Source organism: Felis catus, chromosome X (genome assembly GCF_018350175.1).
Source record: "Felis catus isolate Fca126 chromosome X, F.catus_Fca126_mat1.0, whole genome shotgun sequence".
NCBI lineage: Eukaryota > Metazoa > Chordata > Mammalia > Carnivora > Felidae > Felis > Felis catus.
The window spans coordinates 36,167,708-36,181,571 of record NC_058386.1 but is presented as its reverse complement, the minus strand read 5'-3'; the positions used below and the strand labels follow the sequence as shown (position 1 = coordinate 36,181,571).

Genomic DNA, 13,864 nt, shown 5'->3' with positions numbered 1-13,864 from the left:
ATATTAATTTCAGACAAAAATATCTTTATGAATATCGTTGTACACATAACTTTTTTTTCTCATTTATAAGACATATGATCTCTTTTTCTCTAAACTTTTCTGTTTTGGTTTTCTTTTTACTGAGGTGTAAAATACACACCATAATGTGGGTAAAATCCATGGAACAGTACAGCTTGATGATTTTTTGTTTTGCTTGAAACGTTTTTTTTTTTAAATGTTTTTAATCGTTTTTATCATTTGAGAGAGAGCACAAATGGGGGAGAGGGACAGACGGGGGAGGGAGAGAGAGAGGGAGAGAATGAATATCAAGCAGGCTCTACACTCAGTATGTCAGTGTGGAGCCCGACCAGGGGCTCGATCACACAACCCTGGGATCATGACCTGAGCCCAAATCAAGGGTTGGATGCTCAACCGAGTAAGCCGCCTAGGTGCCCCTGTTCTTTTGTTTTTTCATTTGTTTTTTCGTTAATAAAAACTTACTTACATTCCAGTTAGGTAACATACGGTGTTAGTTTCAGGTATACAATATAGTGATGTAACATGTCCACACAACACAAGGTGCTGATCACAAGTGCACTCCTTGATCCTCACCATGTATTTCACCCATCCACTCACCCACCTCCCTTCTGGTAAGCAGTTTGTTCTTTATAGTTAAGAGTCTGTTTCTTGGTTTGCTCTCTATTTTTTTCTCTTTGCTTGTTTGTTTTGTTTCTTAAATTCCACATATGAGTGAAATCATATTGTTATCTTTCTCTGATTTCGCTTAGCATTAATACTCTCTACCTCCATCCATGTCGTTGCAAATGGCAAGATTTCACGCTTGATGAATTTTTACATACACACATACAATTTCCACAGTTGTAACAATGTTAATTTTGTTAATGTTAATAATTTAGCAGTTACCATGTGTTAAGCACTGTCCTAAGAACTTCACATGTACTAATTCCTTTAATCCTCATAACAAACCTATAAAATAGGTACTATTATCATCCATTTTAGAGATGAGGAAACTAGGGCACAGATTTTTTTATTCTCAAATTAGTTAACATACAGTGTAGTCTTGGCTTCAGGAGTAGAACCCAGTGATTGATCTCTTACACACGACACCCAGGGGGCAGAAACAGATTAAGCATTTGGCCAAGGGCATATGGTTTGTAATGTCAGAGCCAGAATTCAGACCCATGCAGTCATGCCCCAGTATCTGAGTTCTTAACGTTCCTATAACAACATGTAAAGATAATCAGGGGTGCCATCAATTATAAGACACATCATTATTCAAAAAAAAATTTTTTTTAACGTTATTTTTGAGAGAGAGAGAGAGAGAGACACAGAGAGAGACAGAGCATGAGCAGGGGAAGGGCAGAGAGAGAGGAGACACAGAATCTGAAGCAGGCTCCAGGCTCTGAGCTGTCAGCACAGAGCCCGATGCGGGGCTCAAATACACTGAGCCGAGAGATCATGACCTGACCCAAAGTCGGACACTCAACCGACTGAGCCACCCAGGTGCCCTGACACATCACTATTTAAAATGCTACTAACAAAGAAAACACTGTCAATCATAATTGAAGGCTGTATTTAGTGTTGTAAGATGCGTTCCAATTTCAAAGATCTTTAGATGTAAAAAAAAAAAAAAAATGTACTTTGTAGAATGAATGAAATTCAGTATTACTATATATAGCTTTGCAGTTATGTTGTTTAATAGCTTTAAATACCATGCATGTACTGAGGGGCCCCACATTATATATTCAGTCGCAATCACTCCTTTGAAGTGGAAAACTCACATGCCTAAAACTGAGTTCTCGATAGCCTTTACCATCTTGGCATACAGCAACTCTATTCTTCTAATTTTTCAGGCCAAAACCCTTGACGTCAACAAATTCTGGGGTCCCTACCTTCTACAGAAATCCAGAATTCAGCCACTGCTCACCACCTGCACTACCAAAACACTATTCCACAACACGCTGTGGCAGAGACTCTTGGCCACTCACCTAATCCATGGTCTCCTCTTCTTCCTGGACAGACATTTCCCAGCTTCCCTTGCAGTTAGGTGTGGCCACATGGAATGGGAGAATAGATTCCATGTACCAGTTTCAGCCTACGTGAACCTACCAAGCATACTCCTGTGTGCTTTTCTCCACTTGAAGCTTGCTGTAACAGAGATGGCTCTGAACCTTAACCCTAAGGTTGACCTTGGTAGCCATGTGTTGAAGATAACAAAGCCTCTTGTCAGAATGAAAGCATGGAGGGCTGTCCCAATGACCTGTTCACCCACCAGGTACGATAGGATAAGCAATAAAGAAATTTTTGTTGTTTGAATCAGTGAACGACGAGAAAAATGATATTGGAGGCTAGAAAGATGGAGAATCCAAAAAAAAAAAAAAAGCTAAAAAAAAAAAGAAAGACGGAGAGTCTTGTTAAATAGCAGATGTTACCTATAATAAAAGGAAGTCAGGCCAAGTGCCTTCTGAGCCTACAGCTTTAGGAAAAGACGATGGAAAGTGATGTTAGCGTGTGTTGATGGTTACTTGCTGTATTTAAGCAAGGCGTTACAAGAAAGACAAAAGCTCAGGCAAGAATTGGCTGGTTAAGGTGCAGAAATAAGAAATTTGGGGATGCGAGATTAGAAAAGCAGACTGTGCCTCTGTCTCCCAAATAAGAATACTGAAAAAGGCTTTGTGTAACGAAAGTGTAAGGGAACAGCTCCATCGTGACAGAGCGATGACTCTGCACATCTCCATGTAGGCCACATAAACAAGGTGTCTGCAGTCTGACTCAACCCATGGGCAGAATCCTCTGTGATTCCTCCTGGAACAAGGGGAGATAAGAACAGGCAGCTGCTACATACAGTGTTGTTTTTCGTCCCTATCTTGTGGGAGACTGCCACAAGGCTGTTTCTTATCCATCTCCCTGGTCTGGGGGAGAGCAATGCTTTCTAGCTTCCCCACCTCCCTGCTAGGATCCAGCTGGCAGCTTCTGTGGCCTTCTATAAAACAGCTTGGCTCCACAGCAGAGTGGCTTACCACTCTGGTGGTCTGTCATTTGGTTCTTCATGTTCAGTGTTACCCTGTGGGGCTAGGGACATGGGGAGATGACACCGTGCTGATCTGATCTTATGTTGTCTCTGTAAGTAATATACTATCTAAAAACTATTTGGCCTCATTACCTCGTACCAGCCTAACAGCTATAATCGGGTCAGCCACCCTGCCGTTGCTCAGGGACCGTGTCACCTCTTGACACAAAGACTTAGAAGACTCCTTAGTTAAATAGGGGGACTCGGTGCGCCTGGGTGGCTCCACTGGGTAAGCGTCTGACTTCGGCTCAGGTCTTGATCTTGAGGGTTCACATTAGGCAGGGAGAGATAAGAGAACTTCAAGAAGGCACATTGCAGCTACAAGTAGGAGGCTGAAAAAGCGGGGGAGGGGAGGGATACTTGTATTCCAGACCTGCCCAGGCTAGGTGCCATGTGTAGTCTCTCACAAACTTTCTCATAAGATCCCAATAAAAAGTCAGGGACAGAAATCGGCGGCGGCTACCCAGTTGGGACCCCTGTCACTCTTGAGAGCTTAGTACTTTCTGTCAAAAACTCTATTGCTCCGCTCACTGTCCCCGAAGCCTGCTTGGGATCCTCTGCCCCCTTTCTCTCTGCCCCTCCCCTACTTGCGCGCATGCTCTCTCTCTCAAAAATAAACATTAAAAAAATAAAAATAAAAAAGTAGATTGAAAGTGGTGGGGTCCTTCTCATCTGGGCCTGCTGTTTGCGATGGCACCAAGGCAGCCACCGTTCATTGCAAAAGGGAGCAGCACAGGAACAAGGAGGCAAATACGCAAAGCAGACTTTACAACTATGTCCAGGAAAGAACTCTGGCAACATCCGAAGCGAACAGATCAGAGGACTGCTAAGGTATTAAGGGAACTGAATCACCAAAGGAACCAAGACCCGGTCTGAAAAAGCTGTGAGGTTTAAAACAATGCTTGGGCGGGAAGCAATCTGGGAAAGCAGACGTAGTCCCCATCATTAACTCTCTAGGGTCAGTTCCTTCTTGCCCCCCTCACTCTCTGTACCGACCAGCCTCCTGGCCATTCCCTGAACATGACAAGCACATTCCCACCTCAGATCTTTGGCCTTCGCTGGTTCCTTCCTGTCCCTGACAAACCTTTCTTTTCAGATATTTACAGTGTTTCATTTTTAGGCATTTCATACATTCACAAGGTCCATCATGGATCGCCAGCCCAGGCTACACTAAGGAGGAACTGAAAGAAACTAGCTTTTTCTTCCTGCAGTTGCCACTCCACAGCAACCAGGTCCACCGTCGGTTGCATAAAACAAAAGCCAGGCCTAACCCAACTGCCTGGCTGCCTGGTCGTGCAAGGACCTCAAAGCCCCAGAAGACGTACCTGATTATTTCCAGGACTTGCTAGGGGTTGTCACATGCACTCAGGAACAAGTCCAATCCAACAGACCCCATGACACACTACTACTCTCAGCTGGATACCACAGACATGGGGGCCACTCTGAAGCCCCCCTTGGGAGTATTGGTAGCTCCAGCTCAATTACACTACCGCCTTGGTAGCCCGAGGGCACCCTGAGGAGGGTGCAGAAGGCGCCTACTGGTTTGTGGAGTGGTTAGGGTGAACACCTCTCTCGCCCGTGTTATCTTCTGGTAAAGCTGCCCAGAGCAGTGCCAGATGGGAAATGTAGGATAAGGGCAACTATAGTGAGTCCTCTAGTAAGAACATTGGCACCCTCCTAGTACTCTTGTCTTTAGGGTATTCTGAAACACAATTTCCAATGTGTGGGGTGGGGGGCAGGTTTCCCCACACTGATGAACAATTCTCAGAAGCCAACAGGGTGTCTGAGAATTCAACTCAATCCTGACTCTACCTACCTGGAAGGAGTATCAGATCCCACAGGTTAAGGATTCAGTCCTACAAGACTGCCCCCTCCCACCCACCCACCCACACCTCAGTTTAGAGGCCGGTTGCAAGCTCAGGTTGTTACCTGTCCTTCTGACCGACTGTCTCTAGATAGGAGTTCTTGGTAACTCAACTCAAACGCCAGTTGCAAGTCTACGTTGTAACCTGTACTTCTGACTGGCTAGGTCCCAACAACCTACTCCTTGGGTTCAATTCATTTGTTAGAATGGCTCACAGGACCCAGAGAAACCTTTTACTTACTAGATCATTGACTTATTATAAAAGGATATAATTCAGGAGCAGTCAGATGGAAGAGGGGAACAGAGAGGGAAGCTTCCATGCCCTCTCCAGGCCCGCCACTCTCCCCACATCTCTGGGTGCTCACCAACCCGGAAGCTCTCTGAACCTCGGACTTTTAGTTTAAATCAATGGCCAAAGGTGATTGATTCAACACCAGCCCCCAACCATCAGAGGTGGGACTGAAATTCCCACCCCTCCAATCACAAGGTCGGTTCCCCTGGCAACCAGCCCCCATCCATAGGTGCCGTCCAAGTCCAAGTCACCATTAACATAACAAAAGACGCATTTAGGGCTCACTACAAGGAGGAGATTCCAAAAGGTTTAGGAGTTCTGTGCCAGAAACGGGACCAAGACCACATATACTTATTATAAACCACAATATCACAGTCCACCCTGGTTTTCGAACACGGATCCCTAACAGCAAAGCAATCATAAAAGTCAAAAGATACTGGCACATCACTAGAATCTCATCCAGTCATTAATAACTACGTGTCCAGCATCATATCCTATTTTGACAAGGTCTCCCAGGCAGAGGCCACTCAGGTTTGCAGGCTTCCATTCGATCCTGTCAGGTTCCCAAATGAAGAGTGGTCTTCACCCTCTCAGGCATCTGGTACACCCAAGCTAAGAAATAAGATCATCTCCTGCCCTGAGCCTCTTTGGAGATGTTAACGTAATATTGGACTCTCCCCCCACCCCCCATTACATAACCCATGTATTCATTCCCTTACCCTCAGCTACTATTTTTCCATCCCTCCATTTATACCCAAACATTTCCACCTTTTTAGAAGGGACATTGGGTTCGTTCACTGTGCTGGTGTAGACTGTACGCAACAAAACTAGTCTAGCAAGTCGCTTCCCCTCAGTCCAGCTCTAGTCAGATAAGGTAAGGTTACACACGTGCAGAACTAGTGGGCTATCTTTGCCACCAGGCAATATAGCTGCATTCACTGTCAGCCCCAATTTCGCCCGAAGGGACGATGGCCATCCTGCCCCATCAGGCCCTTAGGAATCCTGACATAAAGGTTAAAAACACAGTTACGGTTTCTTGCTTAGAAATCCAGCCCTCGTGGCCCTGGGTCCTGTGACCACTACATCAAGTCGGGGGGGGGGGGGGGAGGTTGAGGTGATGTGGAAAAGCAAAGAATACTAGCACCTTCCACCCCTCCTCTTCTCCAGATCCAGCAGAGAAACAGAAGAATCTATCCAGTGGGGACATTCCTGCAGCCCCCCTCATGCTGGTGTCGAGTGAGCACACACTTGTGAAGGCCTCGTAAGCCAGCCTCCTAAATGGGTTTCTCTCCCACCCGGTCCCCCCTGCCCCTCCACTTTTAGACAACCACTGTTTTTCATTTTGTTTTTAAGAGAGAGAAAGGAGAGCGCAAGTTGGGGATAGGGGCACAGGAAGAGAGAATCTCAAGTAGGCTTCATGCTCAGCTTGGAGCCCAATGTGGGGCTTCACCCCACAGCCCTGTTCATGACCTGAGCCGAAATCAAGAGTCGGATGCTCAACCGACTGAGCCATCCAGCCACCCACCCTAGACAACCAGTGTTTAATTCCCCACTCCATTCTCTGTGAAACCAATACTCTCAGGAGGGTACCCCTGCCCACTGTTGGACGTCATCAGCTATAAGGTATATTCTTTGGTCTGAAGAAATGACAATGGGCCGTCCAAAGTAGCACAGTATCTTCGGATCTGGCTCTTTCACAGCACTCCGAGCATCTGCCCCTTGGGCTGGGTAGGCAAAGCCCAGTCTAGAGTCAGTGACTATTCCTATCAGGACCCACTTGTAACCCCAGGACTGCCAGCATGAGTCTCTCTCGCCAGCTATGTTCAGGGCCTTCCCACCAGGGAACCTGCCACACAGCCATCTGCAGGCTCTGTCTCCTCTGCTAATGGAACAGGTCTTATTGATATTTTGTGTCTCAGAAGAGGCAAAGAGGAATAGGTCTGGAACCAGCCCATCTCTGCATTGCTGCAGACCCCCCGTGTCCACTCATCTCGGGGACCCAGGTGGATACCTGAAGGGAACCCAGGGGGTATCTGCTTGTTTGTTCCAATCCCCTTCCAAACCTGGAAGGGTATTCTGATGGGCACTGTAATGCACCTCTCAAATTTCCATAGGGCTATGCCATGCATGGACATCCCTTTAATAAGCCACGTGTCTGTTACCCTCCTGCTGACCATAAGCCCAGACCACCAGCCACTGACCATTTGTCAGTAAAAAGTCAAACATACAGGCTTTTTACCACTGTTCAATTCTTCCATCACTGCTAGCAAAATAGCATGCAATTCAGACCACTGAGCTGATTGGTTTTTACTTTTTCCAGGCAGAATGGAGGCCTTCCAAGCAAGTTGTGGTCCTTTCCCCATGGAATTTCTGTCTACACATCAAGCAGCTCTTAGTCAAGAGCTGTTTATAGGGCATTGACCAAGTGAGGACAGAATCCAGTAAGCAACTCACAAAGCTCCAGAATGAGTCCCAGGGGGAATGGGGCTCCCTGCCTATGAGCAAGCTCCCCCTTGCATTCTCCAGGCATTGCCATCCCCATAAAGGTGTTTCTCTAACACCATCCTAGACATTGTGGGTATTTCAGGTTTCAAGATCACGTATGTCTTTCAGTCACAGGACTGGCTTCAATCAATAATATCCAATAGCGGGGCACCTGGGTGGCTTAGCTGGTTAAGTGTCCAACTCGATTTTGGCTCAGGTCATGATCTCACGGTTCATCAGTTGGAGCCAGGTAGCACAGTGCCTGCTTGGGATTCTCTCCTTCTCTCTCTGCTCCTCCCCTGCTTGCTCTCTTTCTCTTAAAATAAATAAAACTAAAAACTAAAATAATAATATCCAATAGCAAGATAGTAAATGCCCCTCAAAATTATCTTCTCCAGAGTCCCAATAGTGGTCACTGGGAGGCGCTCGCAGGCTCTTGCCATAAACCCCAGTCTACACCCTAAAAAGGGCTATTGCAGAGAATTGGTCTCTACCAGCATTCCTGCTTCTACCCTACACCATGTGTGCGCAGGCGTCTCACTGTTTCCCATTTAGCATGTCTAATTACTTTTGCTTGAAGGGCAGGCATACGTGCCTTCTGTGTTACAATACTAGGTAGGGGTAGTGTGACCCAGTCAGATATGTAACATCTATCCCTTAGCGATCCCCCAATATTTTGCCTTTTAACAATCAGAGAAAAGAAAACCACTTCACATAAAGTCTATTCAAACATACAAATTCTCCTACAAACTTTTACAGTCATTCCATCAACTCTTCTGTTCCTAGCTGTAGCTTGTTAGGACTTCATCAACAGGTTATGGTTTTACAATAGGGTAAGGGAAGTGTTCCTCAACCACACTTAATATTCATTCCTATAAAACATTCAGGTAAAGGTAATACAATTTCTTTAGAGAATACCAGCTTACACATTCCAACTTTCATAATCCTATCAACCCTAGGTGTTTACAATCTCTCAATCTTATTGAAGCAAGAGTTAGGGCTTCACCAATGGGCTTTGTTACCATAGTTCATGGGACTCCCATGACAAAGAGTCCTGGAAACCTCTTCTTTGACCATTTTACCCACTCTCATCCTAAAGGCTTTGGATCCCCAGTGAGGGGGGGTCCATCTTATCTTGATTAATCTGCTTAACTATTGGCCCAAGCACTTGCTGGTCAGGTATTTCATTGTGATTTTTTGCCTTCCAGCTTGTAAAATTTCTCTAAATAGGGGTAAATGAAACAGAATTGTTTGGGGCCCTTTAATGCTGGGATACTAACAGGGATCCATCTGACCTGACCAACCTCATGTAGTGCTTTATTAAAACCTTTGCCATAACCCCATCAATGTCTGTTTCCTTCTATACTTTTTTTAAATTATGCAACATATGTATTAAACAAAAAACCCAGTTTACCCATTTAATAATCATGTAAAAATTTCCACCCACCGGAACGAATCCCCTTCCTGTTTCCTTTTTGTTTCGCACCTATCAAGAATAGTCACTTTACTCACCAGATTTCTTAATAACAAAAAATTTCCACCTGGTTCGGAAGCGAGCGTCCCGTGACTTTCCCCATTGGCTTGTTAATTAACCTAAGGTTTCTATTAGCATCTGTAAGACCCTGAGGTGAAGCGGAGACTGCAAACACGAGGCTTGCAGAGCTGTTTCTTTGGTTTTGTAACAATGAGGTTACGTGGGGCGCCCAGTTGAAAGGGGCCCCCTCAACCCTGGCATTTACCGTGACCTGGGTAACGGGCATATTCGGCGGGTTAACATCTGGGTCGTCATAAAGCCAGTGCCACACGCCAGGAAGCCTCGCAGCTGCTTCATCCGGGGTTTTCCACTAGACATTTATCGGGGTTAAGGACAGAGCTCTTTCTAAGGATTAGAAAGCCTTCGGGTGGCTTTTGCCCAGTCCACCAAGCTGGCTGTTCCCTCGGGAGTGTCTGGATCACGTACAGCCGCCTGTGGCTGTGGCCCAGCGAGCCGTGGGTCCCGCACCAGCCCAAACATGCCCTTCCCCCCAGCAGCGTTCAGACCGAAGACACCGCCCCCCATCAGTTTCTCTCCCCAATCCAGCTCGGCGAGGCTTCCTCAGGAAGCTGAGGATACCGATCTACAAGACGAAAACAACTCTTTCACACTAATCCCCGTAGGTTCAATAGTTTCTTGGTTTTGCCCTTCCCCCATGGTGATTATTACCTTTGGGGGGCGGTTTTGAGGCTAATGGCCAAAGCTCAGACTCACTGAAATCGGACTTTGGACCAGCATCAAAGTCCAACCGACTTTCCCTTTTAGTTTAGCTATTACAGAGAACAATGACGAAGGGATGGAATATTTTGCCTTTTTCTTATTAGTATGCATTTCCTTATTCCAACTGCCGGGGAGTTGGGTCCATCTTTAGTAACAACGCAGCCCAGCTGCCGTTCCATACCTTGGATGACCACATGCACACCTAGGAATCAAAGGTTCCTCATCCCCACCCTACCTCCCTTCATACCTTCTCTTCCCAACCCCCATGTTTCTGTGAGCCAGGACCGTTGAGCAAATCCCAACTCACGGACCACCAACTCTTTTGGGTTCCCGGACCCAAACCCAAAGCTCGGGGGTGGGGGAGGGCTCCCCACACAAAACCAGGCAATTCCTGACATCAGCAGTGAGTCCCAAGAACTCAACTCAATTCCGATACTACTTACCGGGAGAGAGCATCAGATGCCACAGGTTAAGAATTCAGTCCTACAAGACTGTCCCCTCCCCCACCACCCTACTTCAACTTCAGATGTTAACCACAAGCCCAGGCTGTTACCTGTGCTTCTCACTGACCAAGCTATACAGTGGAGATTCCAATGACCCTCTCCTTGGGTTCAATTCATTTGCTTGAGTGGCTCACACAACTCAGAGAACATCCTACTTACTAGATCACCTGTTTATTATAAAAGGATATAACTCAGAAACAGCTAGATGGAAAAGATGCATAGGGCGAGGTGCAGGGGAAGGATGAGGAGCTTCCGTGCCCTCTCGAGGCGCGCCACTCTCCCGGAAACTCCACGTGTTGGACCACCTGGAAGATCTGTGGGCCCCGTCCTCTCAGTTTTTATGGAGGCTTCATTACATAGTCATGATTGATTTAATCATTGGCCATTGGTGATCGATTCAACCTCCAACCCCTCTCCCCTCCCTAGAGGTCAGAGGGTGGGACTGGAAATCCCAACCCTCTATTCACACTTAGTTCCCCTGGCAACCAGCCCCCAGCCTTTAGGTGCAGCCCAAACGTCACTCGTTAACATAACAAAAGACACCTTTGTAGCTCTCCTCGCTTAGGAAATTCCAAGGGTTTTAGGAGCTCTATGCCAGAAATGAAAGGGAGGCCAAATACATATTCTTTATTATAAATCACAGTATCGCAGCTTGTAAATTGGAACTACATTTCGGAGGACGTATTCTTAAACACCTGATGCAAGTTGTACATATGCATTCTCTCTGACCTAGCATTTCCACTGCTCTATCTACTTTAGAGAAACACTCCTAAACAGGTACAAAGATGCAGGAGCATTAACATTCATCATAGAATTTGATTAAGAGTGAACATAGGGCGGGGCACCTGGGTTGCTCAGTCGGTTGAGCTTCTGACTCTTGGTCTCGGTTCAGGTCCCGATCTCACAGTTCCCAGGATCCAGCCCCAGGACCAGCTCTGCACCGACAGATGGGAGCCTGCTTGGGATCCTCTCGGTCTCCCTAGCTCCCTGCCCCTCCCCCACTCGTGCTCGCTCTTGCTCGCGCTCTCTCAAAATAAACAAACTTAAAAGAAAGTAAACATAGGGCAACGGCGGAATAAACAACGGTATATGCACACTAAAGAACAGACGCAGCAGGTGACTTCCAAGACAAATTGGTAAATAAAGCAAATTGCAAAACGATATGTACACTATGAAATAGAAATTGAAAAATCTACAAACAATGCCGTATACGCTTTAATAAACATATATACCTAGAAGAGTACATGTACATGGTAATCGGTAACAGTGGCTGCCTCGGGTAGGAGGGAAGAGAAGGGAATCAGAATGGGGGCTGGTGATGCAGAGGACTTTAGCCTTTTCTTAATAACCATCCTTCAAGAACAATTAATGCTTCTGTAATTAGAAATGAATGTTTTATAAAGGGCATTTGGCTGTGTAGCAAAACTGTCTGCGGCCCTCACCTTCTCTTCTATCACTTTAGCTCACGCTGGCCCAACTTCCAGTTGGTAGCGCCTGCGTTACTTTGCCTACGGGCTTTCTCTGGCCACCGGAACCTGCTCAGGATTTGGGGGTGGCTTTGCTACGCCTGCAGCCCACCAGAAATGCTGGGGAATAAGCTCCCTGTACACAGCCTTCAACCAATGACTGATGGGAGTTGCTATCCGTATCTCTCATTAGAGACCAGTCAGGAGGAAGAAGCCACATTAGTTATTTGGACAGACAGGATTTGCTATTGAAAAACAAAACAAAACAAAACCAAAAAAAAACTGTTAACTAGGCATAAAGTTGTTAAGTGGGTACCCCAAGGGGTGAAAAGAGAACTCTAAGATCTCATAAAGAAAGTAATAGCAAGAAGCTGCTACCCCCCACCCACCACCCCCAGGGACGGGGTAGAAAGGAGAGAGAACGGAATTATTACAACCCAGAAGCTTGGAAGAAGGGCTCCCCTCTGAGGATGGGGTGCTGCTCACCTGAAGCTGGTGTCTCTCATGGGGAGGGTGATGAGACTGGTTCTGGAACTGCTGGAAAACCGCAAATTGGATTCAGCAGTAGACAAGGGAAGGCGCTGCAGGTGGGGGAGGGGTTGGAAGAAATGTTCCTTGGGGGAATTTGACAGAAACAAGAAACTAACAGGAGGGAACACAGAAAAACAGGAAGCAATTTAAGCGGCTTCGACCCCTCCAGCCTTGCAGTCTCCTTCTATCTCCCCCCTATAGGCAGAGTCTAGCAGGAAGCCGCTGGCAAAGCAGAAATGTAGAAGGTAGAATCCCATCCCCAGAATCAAAAGGCAGAGTATAGGAGGGTGAGTTTGAAGCTTCGTAACTTAATGGCATGCACAAAGGTAGAGAATAGTTTACTGAGCCCCAGTTCATCTATCACTCACCCTCAAGGGTTATTACTACTTTGGCTTTCTTGCTTCATTTTTTTCCCTCCATAGTTTTTCCCTGGAGTGTTATAGAGCAAATGACATGATTTCACCCATAAATACTTCAGCGTCTAATAGGATACAGACTTTAGGAATACAATACCATTATCACACCTAATAAAATTAACACTAACTTCTTAATATAAGAAATGTGTTCAAGTTTTCCTGATTGTCTCAAAAACTATGTGTTCAAGTTTTCCTGATTGTCTCAAAAATGTCTTTTTACTTGGGGTGTCTGGGTGGCTCAGTTGGTTAAGCATCCAACTTCAGTTCAGGTTATGATCTCATGGTTTGTGAGTTCGAGCCCGCTTCAGGTCCTCTCTCTCCCTCTCTTCCCCGCTGGTTCTGTCTCAAAATAAATAAATTAACTTTTAAAAAATGGCTTTTTACAGTTGGTTTGAGTCAAGACCCAAACAATGTCCAGGTATCGTTTTTGTTAATGTATGTCTGAAGTCTCTCTTAATCTATAATCCTTTCTTCCCCCTTCCCTGTTTTCTATATATCATTTTAATTCACCAAAGAAATCATGTCATTTGTCCTGTAGAAACGTCCCATATTCTAAATTGTCTGGTCGAATCCTGCAAATCCTGTTGGTATCATTCAACATGTTCTTCTGTCCCTTGTATTTTCTGTAAGCTGATAGTTACATCTGGAGACCTGGTTAGATTCAAGTTCAATTTTTTGGCAAGGATATTTCATAGCTTACTGTGTACTTCCTATTACCCCTCATTGGAAGGCACTATGGTAATTTTTTTTTTAGTTTATTTATTTATTTTGAGAGAGAGAGAGAGCATGAACAAGGAGAGGGGCAGAGAGAGAGGAGAGAGAGAGAATCTCAAGCAGGCTCCTCACTGTCAACTCCCCACCATGAGATCATGACTTGAGCCAAAATCAAGAGTCGGACACTTAACCCACTGAGCCAACCAGGTGCCCCCACTATGGTCATTTGTTTAAACTGAAGTATAGAGGCACCTGGGTGGCTCAGTCGGT

The 13,864-nt window shown here is 45.8% G+C and overlaps 1 protein-coding gene across 2 annotated transcripts in view; it reads right to left on the bottom strand.

Moving 5' to 3' along the window:
• USP9X (ubiquitin specific peptidase 9 X-linked) overlaps positions 1 to 12,438 on the bottom strand; it is a 155,994-nt gene extending 143,556 nt beyond the window's left edge. The window contains exon 1 of one of the 2 annotated variants that reach the window (XM_045051331.1): positions 12,420 to 12,438. The gene's annotated coding sequence lies outside the window, so the exon portion shown is untranslated. Of the gene's footprint in view, positions 1 to 9,222; positions 9,244 to 12,419 lie in introns of those variants that run through there. The other variant, XM_045051330.1, reaches the window with a different exon arrangement.
• Between the last annotated feature and the right edge of the window lie 1,426 nt (positions 12,439 to 13,864).